The sequence below is a fragment of the Mya arenaria genome, chromosome 5 (genome assembly GCF_026914265.1).
Source record: "Mya arenaria isolate MELC-2E11 chromosome 5, ASM2691426v1".
NCBI classification, from domain to species: domain Eukaryota; kingdom Metazoa; phylum Mollusca; class Bivalvia; order Myida; family Myidae; genus Mya; species Mya arenaria.
This window is the reverse complement of record NC_069126.1, coordinates 61,475,689-61,485,690: the sequence shown is the minus strand read 5'-3', so window position 1 is coordinate 61,485,690 and position 10,002 is coordinate 61,475,689. Positions and strand designations below refer to the sequence as shown.

Below are 10,002 nucleotides of genomic sequence, written 5' to 3'. Positions count from 1 at the left end.
CAATGGAAGCACCTGGTCAAAATGTGAAAGTTCTTAATTTTATTAATTGCTCTCTCCAAAAGAAGTATTTCATATGCAATGCATCGATTCCTTTTCACCTCATTGCCAGGTATTTCATTATAGCCTTCATGGCATTCGTGAACACAATATGAAAGCATACAGAAGAAGACAAAAAAGAAACAATAATTAATCTCATACTTAGATATGTGTGAAAGTTCATATTAAAATATGGTCTTCCAATCATATGTTCGCGACTTGGCCTGACCAATGCTTTTTACTTAATAGTCAAGAAAATCGCGAAAATATGTGACATATCGATTATTTGCTCAAAAGGGCGACCATTTCGGTAAATTAATGCGCGATACAATTTAATACACATCACTTAATATCACATTCCACTGATGAAAATTGATCAACTCGCATAAATAGCTCTCCATTATCGGCAATCCTCTTCTTACGTCATTAAAGGGCAAACACTTCCAAACACGGAATATTTGAAACGGGATAAATAAACGCTTGATTTGTATGAAAACCGCAGGGAACAGTGAAAAAATGTTTCTCGTGGGTACAAGTAGCTTTCCAGGCTACCGACTGGGCATTTGACAGACATACACTACGATTTCAAAAACGATCACCCTGAGGCCTTCAAAATGGACACAATATACTACAAAATAAATGTATCTGTATTGCTTATGTCGAGATGTTTCTTCAGACGTTTAACTCTTGTACTGATAGTCCATTATGTTTTGATCTGGCATGCCGTTAGTGGCTTCTTCTCATTGTGCATTCCGTTAGTTCGTTCCTAGTGCCAATTACATCTAAGTATCCTACGCACTTTGCTACAATAACGAAAAAAAAAACCCTGAGATAAATACAAAATACAATGAAAACGACAGGGTCGAGCCCTGATGTTAAAATATTTAAACATATCCGTGAACAAGGCATAGTGACCAAACCCTATCAAACACTCGACGCAATACGTAACCCCCCAGTGGGGATTAGTAGAAGTTGGGCAGCCAATTGTATAAAAATGGTTTGTTCTTTGGTTTGATCAAAAAGCCGAAAATCAATACTTTTTCAAATATTCAAATAAACTCATAAAATTATTTCAACGTGCAAACTCACCAAATGATAACCTATGGACAGCTTCACCAAGTCATACAATCAGCGAGGGGTTACCACCTTGGAACGGTCGATATAGAAAGTTCACTGAAGGAATGAATTGCGGAGTTGATGTCATTATCGGGGTATGAACGCAATTGGGCTGGTCTAAGTGTGTGGAGTCCGAAATCGATATAGAAAGTTCACTTAAGCGTTAAACTGGTCTAACAGATCTTAAACACATACTTGTTTCAACATTTGACAAGACACCATTAAATGTGTCATCCTTATCGCAGCGATCATCATGTCATGTTACCATCTTTAGAAATTCAGTCCAGCTGTTAAAGCTCTCGTCCCAGGTTCTCCATGCTACGGCAAATGTTAGATACCACTCTGCCGCTGCACAGACCACCAAGGCTGTTAGCCAATATATTCTCAACATGTATTTGTTCAACATTAACGGTTCTATTTAATAACGAAATATTTGTTCGACATAAATAGACATGTCCAAAACATGAACACGTGTCAATCTCGTCACACGTTTGTTTAACAGTAGAAGTAGAAAACATACCCGGTATTTTATAATTAAATTCCATTCTTTAGCTGATAATTCGGATTGATTCCTTATCTTGATAATTCAACACACATGAATATACCATTTGCTATAAGTGTTCTGATACACATCAAACAATGCAAAAACACAAAATTACAACCCAAACCCACCCGACCCCAGATCCCTTCCTCTCACCTCCCCTTCCCCTTTAAAATGTTGCATAATTTTAAATCCGTTCTCGCTTAACACTGATATACCACTTATGTGCACCCTTACAATATGAACAATTTATTATGTGTCTTTTGAAGTTTTGTGAATGGTCCATAAACTAATACACACAAATGATTTTCAGATCTCAGGACGTATATACCCCATCATTTTACAATACCAAGTAACCAGCTTTATGAAAGGGATTATTCAGTGACTGACGAGAATAGGAAAAAAGACATGAGCCTACAAAAAACTTGTATATCAGGCAAGAAATCACGTAACTACAAAAGAGGTTCTTACATGGGTCATCACGGGTTACAACCGTCTCTGTTTTTTACTGTCTCTACACGTGTGAAATATTTAAGATTTGCTTGTATCCTAAAGATGCAGTCCTTGGCACAAATTTCAACTTGACAGACTTTTGTAGAAAGATGTAACGCTTAAAAGATTTCATCATTAAAATACAAGCAAATTTAAAATATTTCACACGTGTTGAAGCAGAAAACCAATGATATAGCATTAACACATTGAATTAATAAATGTTTACTTCGTCGAGGACGTAAGCTAGATCCAAGATGGTGGATAGCCATATTCGTAAAACAGAAATATAACAAGTGTAACGTGCGACGCCAAATAAACACCAGATAGCCGAGCTTTCTGGGGTAATGAAACACCAACAGATCCCTTCAGGGAAAAGCATGCTTGACCCTGAAGTGGTCCACTGGTCTTTATATACACTAACTTCTCTATTCTCACATAGCCCGGGATTCGCTTATTTGCATATAACCAACCAAGTTTACATCCGGTACTCCCGTTTTATACGCACCTCCGCCGCTGTAGACCTCTGTCGCCTACAGGGGACCGTTACACTTCAACCATCAGGAAAGCAGAGCTTTAAAGATTGTAAAGCTTGTTGAAGTTCCAACTTACTATGCCTCACTGGACAGCTGAGCTTTCTAGCAAGTGCATAGAAGTGGGGACTATGAACGCACATCCGCCGCATACAGCGGACCGTTACACATGTATCGGTGTGGTCAGCTAGTACACCGAAAGTATGAAAAGGAAGGAAGAGCAGTTTATTGTCCTGTGGGGTTTGCATATGTTTTATCAAAGAATTTACACATTAGCACATAGATAGGTAGACATAGAAACATTAATTATAGACCTCTTGAAAGGTACCATATAAAATTCATTTGGAATTAGGAACACATTTGATGAAAAAGAATTACTCATGTTGGAGAATTTAAAAAAAAAAATGAACTTAATGTAAAAAAATCGTTAGAAATAATGTGTCGATTGCAATAATGCATACCAAATTAAAAAAGAAATGATTTTAATAATTTGTACCCAATTTGAAAAAAAAATGTATTTGAATTTAATTGTATCCAATGCCAGAAAATAAAAGATTTTAATAATTTGTACCTTATGCCAAAACATCGGTTTAGATTATGTATACCCATAGCAAATAAGTTGTTTTAATTATTGTGTACCCATTCATTTTTAAAGCATAAAACATTGTCAGTCATGATTGTACGCTCTTATATACTGGTATAAACTTAGTGATTCAGTTTCACTGAATGCATATATATTTCAGTATAATAATAAAAATAACATGCACAATTAAACGAACATGAAGTGCTATGGAGACGTAACCGTGAAAGTAAGTGGTACAAAAACCAGTTTTATGATTCAGATCGAGCAGTCGGATAACACAATCGGCAATCTTTAGGACAACTCAGCCATAGCCCTTTACCCAACATTTATATGTGTCATAACACTAACGCGCTTCAAAAAAAGTTTATATGATGGGTTGCGTAACAATATAAAAGTTATTTGTCCAAAAAAGTAAAAGGTACTTTGTGCCTTTCTCAAGTTATATAAAGAAAAATGCAATGAATCATCTTCTAGTGATCTATAACGAACATTAAAATTAAAGTACTTCTAAAAATATACGCCTTCTCTCTGCTTATCTAACCGTTCAAGCTGTTGAATACAATTTGTATCATATGAATTTAATTCAATTCTACACTGCTTATTTTTCATTTATGAGTCCAGCATGTATTGGTAAATTGTAGTGCAAAAACGTCACATTATCATTTTTGTTCTTATTTGAAATTCGTATTTGTATGTCCATACTTTAAAGGGGCTGTAAACCGTATGATGAAATAGCGAAAAAAGGAAAAATGGTCGAAAACTGACATAAACTTGGTTTTTATGTATACAATGCATTGACACTTACTAACTGAAGTACCACATAGTTTACAAATAATTTGTTTTTCGCAGTTTTTCGTATTTTTCCATTAAAAAAGATTACTAGGTATGTCTACCTAGTAGAATTCATTCCTTATGAGTGATTGGCTAGTCGATGTTATCAAGTGATATTACCAAGTTAGGTTTATAGCTTAAATATTCCAACCGTTTAGAATTAGCCTTCGTAGCACGATTGTTTTTACATTTTGGTATTATTTTACAATTATGATATCAAAGAGTAAAACATTTTATTGAATAATTGTCTTGAGATTCGTTACAGAAAAAAACATTTTTGGTGACAATCTGGTGTACAGTCCCTTAAAACAAATATTGCAGGCGATTCCTGTTATCCTTATACAAACATCTAAATTTCAAACGCGACGGAGCCAATAATTCATTACAGACAAAAGAGAGCCCAGGTCGCGTTCGTAAACATTATATACGTTGTAAGAAAGAAGTCAGAACAATAAAACACTCGAGAGGGTTCCTAAACTGTTTAGCTTATTCAATTATACAGATAAGCTTTTAAGATATTGTTAATTTCGGTACATTTAATGAGTTGCGTGTTTGATAAAAACATTTATTATAAGTCGAAATTACTCTCAAAACCGTAATTGGGAACCAAAATTGTATCAGCGTGCATCATGAACACAAAAACTGATCACGTGAGAACGAAGAACGGTGAACAAATACCAATTTAAGCAATCATGGGTAAGCTGATAATTGATTAGTTAGAAGATTGATTTAATAGGTATTGAATACGATTGATCAATATGTTTGAATGCAAAGATGCTTTGTGAATTCGGCATAATTAAGGACTCATAATCAAAATTTAAAGTCGAACTCAAACCAATTCTGTTCTGGGTGTCAGACTCTGCATAAAAATGTTTAAACGTCGTATTCACTATTAAAGTTATGCTCAAATTTGCTTTAGTTAAATGTGTTTCACTGATACCAGTATTCACGTTAGCGACAATTTGCGCCAGCAGGTGCTTGCATGTGGATGTGCCTGTTTGTCATTAATCAAGCCCGACACATTGACACAATATTTGAGTCACAGGTTTTACGAGATATCAATTATCTTGATGCCTTAGTTTAATTATAAATGATATTTTAATCATATCAGAGGAGCCTGCGCGGAAGGTATTTTGTATTTGGGAGGCGGGGGATGGGTCGCCGCAGGGTCCCTCCCAGTTGCGCGGATTATTGTTTAATTAAATCACATTGCTCAAACCACATTTTAACACATTTTCAGGACTCACATCAGTGGGTTGAAACAGCTTTAAAGTAACGAAAACCTTTTTGACTACATTAAAAATACAGTTTTATATATAATTCAGTAATGTGTTATTTGTAAAGCTTTGTGCTGTTGTTCCTTGTTTCTGGTTTGTGATTGTTTGTTTGTGTGTTCTATGTCTTTGGCGTTAAACCTGTGCCACTAAACGGGGCTTATGATTAAACCTTTGACTGCTGTACCTGTATCTTAAAATTTTCATATACATATATGTACATAGCAAAGATATTAATATTAGTAAACATAAACTAATACATTTGCTATATCTCGTAAATGCTATTACATTTCTTTATGTTTTTTCTCCCTTTTTTGTTGTTATTACACTGTATAGCAATTTTATTTCATCTTTCCAAACTTTAGCCTCTCTACCAGACAAAAAAAACATTAGCCGCTGAAAGCAAGTCTATGGTGCCCGTTGCATTTCGGTGGGCGTGCAGGAGCATCAGGTGGGATCAACGCAAAAATGACCGCGCCCTGGTTGCCCTTGTTGCAGGCAAAACCATGCTTAATTTTACAACAATTTCACTGAACAGTTCCCGAGATGCAAGCGACATGATATTCAACTCATAAACAATGTTCTGCAACGTGACAAAGCCGCTGTCCTTCATATACTCATCGGTGTGAACAGACAACGTTTTAAGCTGCGTGAGAAGTCTCGTTCTGTAAAGACCACAACCATGGATCGCATGTACAATGTAGTATTCCATGTCGTCACGGAAAGAGGCATCCCCACCGAGATAAAGCTTTTGTCTACCTTTGAGTAAGCAACCTTTCCGCCCTTCACTGCTGCCATACATTTATTACTAAACATAATGACAAATGATGTTTCAAGATTTTAAACAAAACGATTACGACGAGTCACACATTGACGTTTTTTGGGAAGAACAAACGAGCTTTACTTTTGGAGTTTGATGTTTACGCTGATAAGACAAATACGGAATGAAAATGATGGTACTTTAAAATCTACTCAGTATTAAATTCTACAGAAAAGCACTAGGACCATAGAACTGACACTATTGTCTGGTACTTATTCACAACTAAAGCCTAGTTTTCTTACCAAAACATGTTTTGCTATCCACTTAATATTCAATTTGAAAACATATTATCCATCAACAAAGGTCATAAATGCGTCAATTAAATTATAAACCTGTTGACAATGTTTCCGTTTCGATTAGGTTACTCACATTCAAACAATAACAGAATTACTTGCACTATTTGTTCAAATAAATGTAACCACTCCAATGAATTACATTACGGCCATGCCAAATTGATTAGATGTTTCTATGCGTCGCGTGGCATAATGTGAATTGAACTTTCAATGGAACAAATAATTGCTAAACAAATTAACCACAAAAAATGATTACCGGAACAGAAATTTAGATAAATATGTATATTAAAAATAACAGAAACAAGCTCAGTAGCCAAAAGTTTAAACATAAACCCCGTTTCAAAAAAGACACAGGGTAAACGCCAACGACATATAACACAAAAAAACAAAAAAATCACAAACAAAAAACATGGAACACAGCGCAAAACACCTAAAACAACACAGTGCATATATGTTTTATAAAAAAACTAGGTATACTTATCAGAGATTGTTAGGTACCGCCTTGGAACGGTCAGTAAAATGTAAATTTACTGGGGGTTTAAACCAGAAAATGTCTTTGTTTGAATGCTGAGAAAATGTTTTTATGCATGTTTTAGGGTTAAAAGGTTTATTATTTATTCTCGAAATCGATCAATTCCTTTTTTTTCAAATATATATTTAATACTATAATAATATATTGGCAGAGCATAATTATTTTTTGGTACCTCGTGTGACTTTGCCTTTATAAAATTACCTTTATAATCATCATTAATTATTGCGTAATGTCGCATGGGATTATTCGAATTAAATATTAGATGCTATCACCCTCCATTGGATCTTATATTTTTACATTCTCGAAGAGGCTTAATAAGATAAACAAAATGAAATCGAGGCACATTATTTTTTGCTTCCTGTAGTAGCTTATCAAAACGGGACCTGGCACTTAGCATAAAATAAGTTTGGTATGACCTTACAGACGCCTTGCTGATTTTGTTGAGCAATTTCTATTAAAATATGACGTCTTAATTGGTATTTATTATTACATTGGGTACGGTGATATCGATTTTACCTGAAATAATTTACATTTATTGCTGAAAATGATATAGAAACGGGCAATTATTCAAAACATTTCAATAAATGTATGCCAATTATGGCGGGGTCTCTGCATAGATCACAATATAAACGGATATTGCCGCAATGTCCATTAACTCGAACTGCACGACTAAATGAAAACCCTTTCTGCATCTGTGTCCGAGGTGGCAGCAGAGTTACAAGTATTTATCAATGAATAAGGGACATATTGCAGTAGCAAATGTCATTAGATATTGACGTCAGTGTTTTTTTCAGTGTCTTCATCAGCAAGACGTCTCATAAGATATTCTGTCAATGTGTATACCTCAGGGACTGATATGGTGGAAATAACTATCAAAATATTTTTAATAATTTAAGGTAAGTCTTTTAGCACATAGACAATATGATTAATGTATATATTTTACTTTTCTGTACTTGGATATATGATTATTAAATTGTTTAAACCAATCTACAAACGTTCATCACAAAGCGAGTGTAATGGAGGGATTTGGGAAATATTAAATCCCATTTGAGCGCATCGTCCGACAACATTGGTCGCAAGATGGTCGTCATAACAATAGTTGAACAATACTGTTAGGATGTTTAACGGTTGTCAGCGAGGGGAGTTTAGAGTTGACTGGGGCTGCCGAAACAAACTGGTCGTGGGGGTGCGTGAATACGTCGTTTTTTTTTAAATTGAAAACCGAATTATGAAGCTATGTTATTATTTTTCGACACGGAACTGCAAATTGCGAAAGATTTTAGCAATATTTTAAAAAATGATTCAACCAATCTAAACTAATCGGGATGCTTTTATTTAACATATCCAATACGACCTATGATTAACGGTCAGCCACATGAATTTCGAAATTGTATCATATATTTAGCATTATTCTCGTTGTGTCTTATATTAAAATATCATCCGTCTTACTTTTTCTCGGAAATTCTTTCGCGGAAAATAAATATCTTCAACCTTTCAACCTTTAAACATCCGCAGAGGTAAAAAGATCGTATTCCATAGTAATTTGATAGTCATTTATTTTGTTCAACCTTCTTTACAATGGCCAATGATATTTCTTGTTTCACTTTACAATCTTAATAATGGTCAATGACATTTCTTGTTTCACCTTACAATAACCGATACGAATTTGGATTATATTCAGTTCTTTTCTGTTCATTTCCCAGGAAGTCAGGTGTCGGCCTAGGGCCGAAAAATGCGCTCTCTGTTATCTATTTGCTAAGATGTGAATACGATTGGTGTCACGACGATGGTCGCGGACTGATCCGATTCCAGTTGAGGTCAATTAAAATTATCGCTTGAATTCACTAGAACATCTCATGTACCAATCTCACAACATAATGATGTTGTTTATTTCCGTTTATAACCTTTCAAGGTACAAATTATCTTTCTTTCAGTTCTGCATGAAATTCATTGTTAGCCACATTTATCATCTGACATAGCATTTCTCAACATTTTACCGTACATTTTCTTAATCAGCTCCTATTTAGAGAATCACCATCGTTTTCTTCTTCGGCGACGTCGTCGTCGTCTTCATAATCGTCATCATAGTTTACATTAATTTTGTTTTACTACCATCATAATTTACAAAAATACTATTTACAAACATCATACAATTAACCTTTCTCGACAAGCCTATATCAATAGCACCAACACAATTGTCATCATCATACTCATCATAGTCATCATGCTTACCATCACAGCTAGTCTTCCATGTCATTCTCTTCCTCATAATTTGGATGAGTATCTACATCAGCATAAACAAATACAACATACTTATTGTCAATATGAGTAGTGTTAACATTACCATCCACCTTTAATGGTTATAGTTTCATTGGTAATCGTTAATATCTACATAACAATATTCGTAAAGCTTATAATCATCATAGCACATCAAAATATAATGGTGGATATAGCGCTTATTGCGTAAATGATCGACTTCGCCTTTGTGACTATATATTACGATGGGGTGATTTGTTTTGCATGACAAGAGATTCACATACGAATAATCACCAATGCAACAATCAAATGCCACCTGATTGACGGAGGTATGAGAATAAAGGTATGTTAATTTATTTAATGCTTGCTTTCATTTAAACGCCTTAAATTATTTCCAGTCGTTTTGTAAAAAACAATCAGAGATAAAATATGAGCATATATATACATATATATATATATATATGTGTGCGGTTTTTACTTTTACCTTAAATTGTGCTATATCCATTCTTTTGTAAGGAGCATATAGTTTAAAGGATGTTGATTGTTTTTGTTTTTCTTACGTTTTAGATGTTGAATATCGACATGTGAGAAGAGCATAAGTCGCCTAAACTCGCTACGTCAAGCGTAGTTGAATGTTTCGAGAGCATATACGATCGAGTTCATCTACTACGACAATGTCAGACTAGGACACAATACAA

General features: G+C 34.6%; 1 protein-coding gene across 1 annotated transcript in view; it reads left to right on the top strand.

The window, feature by feature from the left end:
* Window positions 1-7,810: 7,810 nt before the first annotated feature.
* LOC128236153 (serine/arginine repetitive matrix protein 1-like) overlaps window positions 7,811-10,002 on the top strand; it is a 28,590-nt gene continuing 26,398 nt past the window's right edge. The window contains exon 1 of the mRNA XM_052951027.1: window positions 7,811-7,944. The gene's annotated coding sequence lies outside the window, so the exon portion shown is untranslated. The remainder of the gene's footprint in view (window positions 7,945-10,002) is intronic.